Source organism: Pinus tabuliformis, chromosome 1_2 (genome assembly GCF_031772625.1).
Source record: "Pinus tabuliformis cultivar Carrire ecotype Pingquan chromosome 1_2, CPIR1, whole genome shotgun sequence".
Classification (NCBI taxonomy): domain Eukaryota; kingdom Viridiplantae; phylum Streptophyta; class Pinopsida; order Pinales; family Pinaceae; genus Pinus; species Pinus tabuliformis.
Window position 1 is genome coordinate 788,638,200 of NC_142298.1, and position 13,408 is coordinate 788,651,607.

Consider the following 13,408-nt stretch of genomic DNA (forward strand, 5'->3'; position numbering starts at 1 on the left):
GCCAGACTACCAGGGGGTCAAGGAGGTCCCCGTGGAGCATCAGATTCACACAGTGGGGGTGGAACCCAGAGTGCACCGCCTTCTGAGGCGGGTGGCACGAGCAACTGTGTACTACAGAGAGCACCATCCAGCTGACTAGTCGTCTAGGTTTTATTTCCACTGTTATTTTGAGACATATGACTCAGATGTACTGATTTTGGACATATACACTTATTTTTGAGCGCCTTAGTGCGCCACACGATATATATATATACATACCGGTTTTTGGATGGATCATTGTTACATGTGATGATGTATTGTTTATGTTATGCGTTTATTCAATACAATTGTGATCTTATGTATGAATTTGCATGACACATGACCCATGGATTTTATCTTCTTTAATGCAAGCTTAAAAGCACATACATGCAAACTATGCTTGAAATGATTTATTTACATATGCTTATTCTTAGATGGATCTTTACATATGATGATGTGTTCTATATGCTATGCGACTGTTCGACACACATGTGATCTAATGTATCTACTTGCATAACAAACGACCCATCGTTAAATATGCACGTATTTTATTTTTTATGAAAGCTTGAAAACACACATGATAATCACGTATGCAAACTATGCTTTGAACAATGGATTTTATTTTTGATGCAAGCTTAAAGGCACGTATATACATGCAAACTATGCTTGATGGGAAAGGAAGCGGGCATGCCCCCAGCATCGTGTCTCAATTCGAGGTACATGCCCCCCAAGCTTCAAGCCATTGAAAATGGGTTGAAGGTTGACAAAAAAGTGATTGCGCTCGAATTGCACGAGCTCATGTTTCATTGTTTTAACGAGGTTGACACAGGTAAAAGAACTATCCTCGGAACGCCGTGTTTCATTTTTTAGCAAGCTTGACACAAGACAAGGAACTGTGCTCGGACCAGACCCAGTTTCATTTTTTAAGGAGCTTGACACCGGAAAAGAACTATGCTCCGCCAGACCTGGTTTCATTTTTTAAGGAGCTTGACACCGGAAAGGAACTATGCTCCATTCAGACCTAGTTTCATTTTTTAGGGAGCTTGACGTAGGAAAGTGAACTATGCTCCATCCAGACTTCATCATAATGAACGGGAAGTGGAGGCCTCCAAGAAAGTGGCTCCGGAGGGAAGGCCGACATCTTGGAAATCAGGACCTAATGCCCCCAGGACACTATGCACGATGGTGTCAGCACTGGGTACGGGCACGGGGGAGGTGGCCATGTAGTTGATTTGCGGTGAGGCAGATGCAACTTGTGGATGAAAGCCAGGAGGGAAGGATGAGTGCGCCGGAGGGGCTTGTGGACGAACGAACGATAATTGATCGAACGTCACGATTCTTCCATCGTGTGGAAAACAAACCACACGGAAAAGTGAAGAAACAAGGGCTCCCATGGCATACACAAAGTCACGACCAAGGAGAAGACTGAAGTCTAAAGAACCTTGGGTAACTGAGACGTCTATATAGACAGCTTTACCCCCCAAAGTAATAGGAAACTTCGGGAGGATCCCTAATGGCTGACTCGTTCCTCCATCAAACGCGGTGAGATGCGGTGCAACAGGTACAAGCGATGGGGAACCCAAAGCTCGCCAAGTAGTAACGGGCATAAGGCTAACCGACGCTCCTTCGTCTAACACAGTGCCGGGCAGCGCCCTATTGCAAGCATAGGCGGTGACCCAGAAAGGCACGTGGGATGGAAGGGGAGGGGTAGTCAAACGACTCCAATCAAAGGAAATGACCGAACTACTTGGTGGGGGAACCATATGGTTGCCCCCCTGCTCGGAAAGAACCGAATCTAAATTCTCCGGAGAGGTTTCAGGAGAACCTTTATCAAGCTCAAGAGAATCTGAGGAGACGAGAAGAACATGAGAATTTTGCTCTTCCGAAACAGAGTGGTTGAGAGGAGGCGAACTCGAGTCAACACCCTTTCCGACCAACGGCGGGTCTGGAACAGGCTGGGGACAGCCAGGTTCGGGAAGAGGAGCCTGGACAAGAGAGGAATCTGAAGCAATCTCTTTTTCAACAGAGGCGCGATCTGCAGTCGCAGAAAGACGTTGATAACCAGCGGGAAATGGATTCGGAGGAGCAACAAGACTTTCCAACACACCAAACCTATAGCAGCAATCTGAGCACTACAAGCTCTGTACAATCCAAGCTAAGTCTAGCTAGTTCCCACTAGTTTCTAACTAGCTGCTCATGGTAATGGTGGAAGTTTATATAGGAGAAGGAGTCTCCTAAAAAGGTGGAAGGATGAGCTAATCTTCAAGGGGAGTAGTTGCAAAGGGTCGAACCGACATGCCATAGAAGGGAGTCGATATTCACAAAGCTAACAACCAAGCCTGGAGAGATCTGGAAGGCTGGTTGTTTGAACAAATTCGCCCAAACTGGATCAGCGCGGATTATATGGAGACTGCCGCGCTGTCAGCACATAACAATAACTGAACAAGTCATGTCAGCGCGGAAGAACACGGGAAAGCCGCGCTGTGCGTCATCGCGTAAAAGTGATGTTCTTCCGCGATGGCAGCGCACGAAATACACTGTGAGGCGCTGGTCATCGCGGTTATTTTAGGAACAGACGCGCTGATGCACAAAACTTTGGAAAAAAGGGTTTTAAGCCAGTTCAGGGATCAAACACTTAGTGATTGTGACTTCTGGACACAGCAGGGTGACTGACAGGAAGGCAGTGATAAATTACTGTGTAACAGTTGTAACCGCTACAACATCAAGATATAAGGAAATCTACCAAGAAAAATGCACTCCCATTGGTGGTTTTTCTATAATCAATGGTACCCATCTAATAAACATTTACGTATGTTGTTAATTTGAAATTTGTACTCTTTGTATACCAAATACCAAAATTGAGTGTTCGCTTTATGTATCAAAATGTCCTTTTTACCACTTGCATATGTTATTTGTTTGGTAATGGTTGACATCTTGCAACCATTCTAGGTACTTGCATAATATCTAGTCTCGAAGTTGTCAAGTATAGTAGACTACCAATCATAGATCTATAAAGTGTTGAATTGACTTCAGGAGATTCATGATCCTTTCTTAACTTGTATCCAAGAATCATAGGGGTACTAACTACTACAGATTATTCCATTCCAAAATCCTTGAGAATCTCCTTGAGGTATTTCATTTGGGCAATAAATATTCCTTTCTCAGTTTGAGAAACTTGTCACCCAAGGAAGAAGGATAATTCTCCAATCATTGAAATTTTAAATCCCTTTGACATTTCATAGGAAAATTCATGATTTATATCATTGTTATTTCTTCCAAAGATGAGATCATCCACATATATAAGTGTAATCAATAAGTTTTCCTTTTGCTTCTTGTTGAATATAGTGGTCCATGTTGGCATATCAAGCTCTTGGAGATTTCTTCAATTTGCACAGTCTTTAATTTCAAAAAAGTCAAAACCTTATGTCTATTCTACGTATACTTCCTCCTTGAATTCTCTATTTAGAAAGGTTTATTTAACATCCATTTGATAAAATTTGAAGCCTTTTGAACATGTAAATTCTAAGAACAGTATTATTGCATATAATATGGAAATTGAAGCAGATTTTTCTTCAAAGTCAATTCCTTAAATTTGTGCATATCCCTTACAAATGAGCCTTTCCTTGTTTTTTTCTAATTTGTCCCTCTTCATTATTCTTGTTTTTGAATTCCCACTTAGCCTCAATTAAGTTTTTATCTTTAAAACATGGCACATGTTCCCACATTCCATTTTTCTCAATTTGATTCAAGTATTTTTCCTTAACATTTACCCAATGTTTGTTTGTATTGGCTTGAGCGAATTCCTTTGACTCTATTTTGGATAGAAAAGAAAGAATGTATTTTCTTGGTGAATCACTCATTCTTCTTCGGGTTTATATTCATGAATCAATATCTCCAATAATTTTGTTCTATAGCTGATGTTTTTGCACAAATTTAAAATTTGTCTTGGATTGAGACTTTTCTTCCTCTTCTTATTCTTCCTTGTAGTAATATTTTCTTGGTCCATGTAGATGGTATTTCTTGAATTATCATTTGTTTTCCCTTCTTTCCTTGGCCAAGCTTCCTATATTCTTCCATCAATACATTCCACAACTTTGTGTAGTGTTTTGCTGTAGGATTTGTAAGATTTACTTCTTTTTTAGTATCTAAGGAATATTCCCTTGTCTACTCTATAATCTAATTTTCCCAATGTATCTTCATTTATATTCATGTTACATTTTCTTCCAAAAAATAAGAAATAATTAACTAAATTTGAACTACCTTTCCATAGCTCATATGGTGTCTTGTTGTCACTAAATTAGAGTTATGCTTTGTTCATGTTGTAAATTGCTTCAACAACTTCTTCTTTCTAAAACTGATTTAGTAATTTGGTTTCTACCAAAATTTCTCTCACTATCTTTTACTAATATATTCTTTCTTTCGATGACTCCATTATATTGTGGAGTTCTTATCGCTGAAATTTGTCTCTTGATTCCACACGTCTCATAGAATTCATTAAAATCATTTGAGGCCGTAAATTCGCCTCCTCTATCAAATATCAAGACTTTGATTCTTAGATCACATTCAATTTCGATGAAGGCTTTGAATAATTTGAAGGTCTTTAGTGTTTGTTTTTTAAGGAATGAAACTAAACCATTCTATTATAATAAAAAATAAATAGCATAAAGTACCTTTCACCTTGCATGGTCGGTGTTCTTGTTGGTCTGCATAGATATGTGTGAAAATCTCTACTGGCCTTGGTGTTGAGCACTCCTTTGACTTGAATCTCTCTCTTATATGTTTTCCATGCCAGTAAGATTCATATTTGGTGCTTGTTGGTTTCAATATTTTGCGAATATATCTCATTGCTTATGTTCTATTGAATTTTACCAAACTTTAAAAGCTCAAATGTCCTCTACTTTTATTCCATAAACAACCCTCATTTGTCTATCCAATGTAGCATGTTTATCCTTGAATCTCATTAAGAATATATATATTTCCTGGAGTCCTTATCTCTCTTCCCACTAATATTCCTAAATTATTCTTCCTTATTTCACAATCTTTAGCATGAAAAGTGAGATCATAACCTTGATCACACATCTTGCTGACACTTAAAATATTATGTTTGAGTCCTGCAGCATACAAAACATTTTGTTCTTTAATCCTACAACTATAAAGGATTATGGTATCTCTTTTGGTGATTCTTGTACATCCATTGTCTCCAAAAGACACATATCCTACTTTTTATTCTTTTAGAGTAATAATTTTCTTTTGATTTTTGGTCATGTGTCTAGAGAAACCATTATCAACAAACCACTAACTTTGATTGTATCCAACATGTATACCTAGTCTACATTTGTTTTCTTGAGGTTCTTCCTATTTTTCCTTCCAAAACCATTCTCTTGATCTTGTAGGATAGTATTGTTCCACATGTCCAAAATTTTTGCATCTATATGTTGATTTTTCATGGGTCTTCTAAATGATAATTACTTTTAATGATTTTTTCTTTAAATAATCTTGAATTCTAATTCATCATTAAGCACTTACACATGAGATATTTAATAGTAGAAAAAAGTTTGACAGTACGATCATAAAGAAACGACCAAACAAGAAACATAAACATTTTACCCTAGGAAAACCCACATGGGGGAAAATCCCAACAACCTTTTCCTTAGAGAAATTATTTAGTTCAAAAAGGCATACATCTAAGTCAAATACAAAGTCAAATAGACTAGAACATATCCCTAGTCACACCTAATCCAACTGCATCTTATATTTTTCTTTTGACAATGACATGGAGAGCATGTCTTACATTTCTCATTATTTACATTTCAAGGGATAAAATATAAATTATGAAGACTGACCATAGCTACACAATTCAAATGTCCCTCTTAGATAGGGAGGTATTCATAATGAAAATCTAGATGTTCTATTGTTGACAAATTTTTGTAAGAAAATGTTATAAAAATTTATAATTAGCATCAACATCATTTAATTTCTTGGTCAACAACTCTAACTCATGCTAAATAAACAACATCAACTAGTTACCATAATTATGGTCGATAGCTTTGACCTATGGTGCATATAATCTTGGTTGGTAATATTGACACATGGTACATAATTAGCATCAATTAGTCACCATAATTATGGTTCCCCTGACATGTGCTATATAGACAAGTCTTGGTTCACCATCATCTTGTTCAATATCTTTGACTCATGGTGAATCTACAAAGGCCTCACTCTGCATGAGTAACTCTAGGAATGATGCTAAATCTTCTCACTCAATCTATCTAGAGAGTTTAAGCCTGATGTTGAAAGGAACCCACTCAACTGAGTGATTATGGGCCTCTGAGACCATTCTTCCTAATTTCAATTAATATATTTGACACAATAAGAATGACTATTCTCTTTCAGACCATTCTCCCTAATTCTGGTCAACACAATTAGCACAGGGAGAATACCTATCTTTGAATGAGTTAGCTATGTTGATGTGCCAATCCACTACCCGTAGAAAGCATAATGCATCAACATCATGCTCTACAAGTAAACACTTGGAGAAATTCACCAATTATCCAAATCGTCACTTGGAACTTGGTCAACACCTATGACCTATGGTGAAACCCTTGGCTATTACCATTTTTGCACTCTAATTAAATGGTAACTCTCATTCCTTATGCTAGAGCCACTCACTCACCCACCCGGGGAGCACTCTAGGCCTTAATGCTATCTACGGCATTCTCCCTAACCACATTTTATGGGCCCATGGTGAATGTTTCGACCTATAAATATTATTACCTAGGGAGAATGTCTACCCCCAATGCTATCACATCACTCCCTCTCACTAAGGAAGTCATTATCGACAAGTCTAAACTTGTTCCCGAAGTTTACAAATTTCATCCTGGGATAGAGGCTTTGTCAAAAATATGCTTTGCTATAAAATAGCACTGAGGCCACATTGCTTCCTTATGTACCATATCCTCGTAGAATATCTCACTTTTCTTTGACTTGTTATCATGGTCTTCACATGCACTTGATCAAACAATCTTGTAAGCAATTTATGAAGTCATGCTGCTTCTCAAATTTCCAACCAATCTTTAATGTATTCAACCTCTACAATACCGAGTGTGATAGATGTATCCTTCCTACTCATCCAAGAAATCATAACAGAGGTCAAACTAAATAAATATCTTGATAAACACCTTTTTCCTCTTGTACTCTCTAGCCACTCTGAATATGTATACCTTTGTAGTTGTACTTCATTGTTTGAGACATATCTCATAATTGGCTATGCCATAATCAATTGTACCATTCTAGTACTTCAACACATGTTGAGCCACATGCCATATCTCAACCATAAGTTGATTGGTTACTTTCAAGTTATCCTAGTTAGGTGCTCTTTCGCAAACAACTTCTGTTGTGGCAATCGTAGTTTCTCCCTTAGCTTGGTAATCTCAATGACAATCCATCATCTTGAACTTAGAGGTAAACTCACTCTAAAGCTAAAAAAAATATCCCTAATAACTACCTCTGTTACAAAAGAAAATCTTTCTTCCACAACTGCTCCCTTTAACACATCAACCCTTCTGGTAATTGGAGAAAATATCTCTTCATGATCCTTTTCATCTTTCTAAGAGAACCCTCTAGTATTAAATATTGCTTTGTACTTGTCTATGATACCATCTTTTACACGCTAGATCTTGCATATCGATTTGGAATTCATCATTATATTACCTTTAGCACAATCAAGGAATAATTCAAACCTGTTGATTTGCTTGCTCTCTCTGAGCTTGGATCTTGTCTACTACAATATTTCTAAGCACAAGTCACCAATTTTGGGGGAGCCCTCTTTTCCTAAGCTTTGCTTCATTATTCTATTACTTCCACCTAATGTTAGATCCTTGGCAAGTTTTACTATATATATGTGATCCTCACTAGGAGGCTATGGAAGAACAATTACAACCTAACAAAAGAAACAAATATAAAAGGCTAATTAATAGTAAAACAACAACAACAAAAATAATAAAGGAAGAGATATAATGTACTTATCTTTTGAGGATTATAGGGAAATGAAAGTTTCCTCTTGATCTTAGCCTTGTTTCATCCAATTTGTAAATTTATCAACCTTGTCCTCATCATCAACAAGATGTCATTCCTTCCTTGCATGGGCTAGGGTTTCTTCTTTCAACATAAACATTAATCTAGGTATATATCTAGGGTTTTTTCCACAAACCCTAGGGTTTTCAGAGCCAAGATTTCTAGTCTTCAAGGGTTTACAATCTTTACTTTTATAATAATCATTTTACACCTTTTTCTAGTCTAAGAAAATTTATAATGTGAAAATTCTCCTTTCCATATCAAAATCTATAAAGTTCCCATGCTTGATTGCAACTAGCTTAGCATTGATTTTGAGTTTTTCCAATGCAAGAGCTTAACCTACATCATAGTAGTAGTAATAATAAGTACACGCCACATTTTGCAAATGAATCATATTTCTTAAGAGGTCTTTGGTCTTCAAACTTGCAGAGGAACTCAACCTCTTTTTCATAATAAGCTTTCCATATAAAAATTAAAGGTAATATACAACAAACATGCTTCATGAAAATGATCCTTATTTTGAATTTTGACTTCCCTAGAATGCAAAAAATAGACTCCAGGATTGAGAAAAATTGGTCCCTGTTGGGAATCATGATTGTTGTTAAATCAAAATCCATAAGTTTTAGTCAACGATTGCATCGGTAGAGATAAGGATCGACAAGAGGTGATTATTCCATGTCACGAAACTCACGGGGAGCGTTGGTTTATCCAATGTTCAACAATCTCCCCCCCAAAGTGAGTCGGGTGTGTATCGAACTCGTGACATACGATCTGATACCACTTGTTGGGAATCATGATTACTATTAAACCAAAACCCGCAGGTGTTATTGAATGGTCACATCACCAAAGATAAGGATCCATGAGAGGTGGTTAGTCCCTATCATGAAACACACGGGGGGTGTTGGTTTATCCAATGTCCAACAATCCCATCCTTTAGTACTCAAATATCCTAGCATCAATAATCAAAATTAGCAGCAAATGCAATGCATCTTTGTGCAAGGTATGGAATCAATGTCCTGCTTCATAAAATTCAACATCTTCATGGAAAAAACATAGTTTTTGTAGAAATTTCTGTTTTCCCACCCCGGTTTTCAGTTTCTCCTTATTTCTCCCATGTAGTTAAATGCCCATTCCCATAACCATACATTTAACAGACTGAAAAAAATAAATGTTGCTGAAAACACAAATTCTGGAAATTTTTCAGAATGCTGGAAATTGCAGAATTAAAAATTAGCAATCAAAAACAGCCATTAAAACACATTAAAACACTGATATTTTTGGTCAACTTGACCCTGGAAAAACCCCCTACAACTCTTGGGGAAAACCAGTTTGAGAGCTCTTCTTTATTTATGAAAATTGCCTTTTTACAGTGAGAATTATTCAGCAAAAAATCAGCAAGCAAATTTACAACTTATCTCCTTTCCCGTGCCTCACAGCAATCTGGAAATTACAGCAAACAGGACAGCAATAAATGTTGTACGGCCTCCGTTTTGTGTGCAGAAAAATCAGCAAACTGCTCCTCGATTTTTGTGCAAAAATCTGCCTTTCACTATGTGCTGAATCAACTGTACAAATCTGCTCAACTGCTGCCTTGGAATGTGTGCCAAGCTGCTGTCTCCTCCTCCCTACTCAGAAATCTCTCTTGCTCTCTTGCTCTCCTTCTCCCAATCTGCTCATGAAAGAATGAATGACCTTTACCTCCTTTTCCTCCTTTAATATAACTCCAAGTGACTTTTGGGTGATCCAAGTGACTTTTGGGTGATCTCTAAATCCAATGGCTGAAATAGATTTAGATCAATGGCTGAGATTAAATGCTCATTTAAATCTCACTTTCTATTTTTTAATTCACCCCACTTTAATAAAGACCCACTTAGTCATTTATTTCCAAAGTCACTTTTCCTTTCTAATTTTTCATTTACTTTAAAATTAGACTTAGTAACTTTATCACTTAAAGTCACTTTTAAATTAGATTTAACTTTATAAAATTATAAAGTCACTTTAGGAGAAAAATTAAATTCTTTTGGACACTTTTCCCTAGGGCAAAGATCAAAGCCTAAGGGAACCACCTGTCCTCCGGTACCAAATTTCAACACTCCCTCTTACCGAGGAAGGTGTTCCTCATCACACCCATCTTGTCCCTGAAGTAGACATGCTTGCCCCGTGGTAAGGCTTTGGTAAGGATATCTGCAACCTACTCATCAGTGGAAATATACTCAAGCTTCACGACTCCCTTCTGAACATAGTCTCTGATGAAATGATATCTGATCCCGATATGCTTTGAACTGTCATGAAATACTGGATTCTCCGTGAGTTTAAAGCAACTCTGATTATCACAGTAAATCACTGAAGGTCTCAACGGCTGACCAAATAAGCCAAACAACATCTTGCGAAGCCAGATGGCCTCACAACTAGCTAGACTGGCTGCCATATACTCTGCTTCCGCTGAACTCAGTGCTACTGACTGCTGCTTCCGGCTGAACCATGACACTACTGCTGAACCCAACCCAAAACAACACCCTGAAGTGCTCTTCCTATCAGAAGCACAACCTGCCCAATCAGAATCAGTGTATCCTGCCAATCTCACTCCATCTCCCTGCCTGTAGTCCAGACCATAATCCACTGTCCCCTGCAAGTACCGCAAAATGTGTTTTGCAGCCACCCAGTGAACCTTCCTAGGCTCACACATAAACTGACTCATCGTGTTGACTGCAAAACAGATATCTGGTCTAGTGTTGACCAAATACATCAAGGAACCAATCAGCTGCCTGTACAATGTGGGATCCACCAACTCGGAATCCGAAGCATGAAGCTTCTTCCAGTTGGTGATCATCGGTGTCGACATGGGTCTACAATGCTCCATGTGGAATCTGCTAAGGATGTCCACAATATACTTCTCCTGCCCCAGGAAGAAATGCCCCTCCTCCTGCCACACCTCCAAACCCAAAAAGTAATGCATCAAGCCGATGTCCTTCATCTCAAACTCCGCCGCAAGATCTCTCTTGCAGTGCTCTATGAGTCTCTCTGCACCTGTAATGATCAAGTCATCCACATACATCACCAGGATGAGAGTCTCCTCACTAATCACAATAAAGTAAAGGTTCGGATCTGCCTCACTCTTTGTGAAACCCATCCCTTGCAAGTATGCATCTATCTTGGAGTACCAAGCTCTGGGAGCTTGCTTCAGGCCATAAAGGGCCTTCTTCAATCTGCACACATGGGACTCCTTCCCATGCACCTCAAAGCTCTGTGGCTGCTCAATGTACACCTCCTCCTGTATGAAGCCATTGAGAAATGCGGTCTTCACATCCATCTGGTGGATCTTCCAACCCATCTCTGCTGCTATCGATATAATGGAGCGGATCGAAGTATATCGAGCCACGGGAGCGAAGGTCTCCTCATAATCAACTCCCTCTACCTGGGAGAACCCTCTAGCCACAAACCTCGCTTTGAATTTCTCAATGCTACCATCTGCAGCATGCTTTACCTTGTAAAGCCATCTGGAAGTAACCACGGATTTGCCCTCAAGCCTCGGCACCACCTCCCAAACATCATTCTTCATGATAGAAGAATACTCCTCCTGCATGGCCTCTCTCCAGACCTGCTGGCTAGCTGCCTCCTCATAGCTAGAAGGCTCAGAGTCAAGGATGCTGGTAACCATCGCCATATAGCTACAAAACCTCTCAGGTGGTCTACTCTCTCTGACCGGCCTCTTCGGCTCAGCAACAGATGTGGCATCTCTCAAGGTGTCCTGAAGCCACTTGGGCTTCCTCTTCCATGAGCGCACTTCTCCCACCGGAGAATGAAACTCCTCCTCCTCATCATCATCAGTAGCCTGAACTCCTGACTGTCTGTCTGCTGTCCTCCTGCCTGCACCTGAACCTGTAGAAGCTGAGGTACCGTGTGAACTGTCCATCAGTGGACTCCCTAGTGAACTGCTCTGTGAACTGCTCTGCATGCGGCTCGGAGCACCACCCCTCTGGCTCGGTGAGCCACTGCTCACTGATGGACCTGACATCCTCATAGATGTACCTCCGGATCCTCCTGATCCCTGCCCACTGGATCCCTGCGACTGACTCAACTACTGCTGAGGGTCTGGCTGATCCAGATACTCTAACTCCCGTGACCTCCTAAAGGCCCTGTCCTCCTCGAACTTCACATCCCGTCTGACAACAACTCTCCTCTGTGCAGGAATGTAAATCCGAAAGGCCTTTGAGGTCTCACTGTAGCCCACAAAGATACCCTTTTCTGCGGTGGGCTCTAGTTTGGTCCTCTTCTCCTTGGGTATATAGGAGTATGCAATGCATCCAAAGATATGAAGATGACCAAGATCAGGCTTCTTCCCAGAGAAAGCCTCCTCCGGAGTCATGTGCCCCAAGGCACGATGCAGACTCTTGTTCTGCAAGTAAACAGCTGTGTTGTAGGCCTCTGCCCACAAGAACAATGGCAACCCCTGATCATGTATCATGGCTTTGGCAGCCCCTATGATGTATCTGTTCTTCCTCTCCGTAACCCCATTCTGCTGGGGGTTGTAAGGAACAGTGAACTCCCTCCTAATGCCTGCCTCCGCACAATAATCAACAAACTCTCTAAGGGTGTACTCTCCTCCATTGTCCGACCTCAGGGACTTGATCTTTCGACCTGTCTGAGTCTCCACAAGAGCTCTGAACTCCTGAAACCGCTTGAAGACCTCACTCTTGGTCCTCAAGAAATAAATCCAGGTCCTCCTGGAGTGATCATCAATGAATAAGACATAGTACTCATATCCACTCAAGGAAACATGAGACATCTGACCACTCACATCGGAATGAATCAAATCAAGTATCCCCGTCGCTCTGCTGTCACTGCTAGGAAAAGGGGATTTGGCAAACTTGCCCATTGCACAACCTCTGCAAGTATCAAAGTGATCAATACTGAAATCTGGCACACCTGTGGTGATCTCCCGCAATGTCCTCAAGGCTCCATGATACATATGTCCCATCCTGCGGTGCCAAATCTCACACAGCTCAGAACTGCTAGCTCTGTTGTCGGTACTACTGCGCAATGCCAAAAGGGTTTGGAATGCAAACTTGTACACCTTTGCATGGCATACACCTATCACTCTAGCTGAATCAGCTGGAGTGCCCCTAGGATACATCAACACCTGTCCTCCCCTGAACAGTACCTCATATCCTCTGTCCTCCAAAGCTGAGACGGATATGAGGTTCTTCCTCAACCCTGGCACATAAAGAACATCTGACACTTTCAAGGGAGGTTTCGACTCCCTCTGAAATGTCACTGTCCCCACCCCGACTGCTCTAACAACTCTGTCATCACCGAG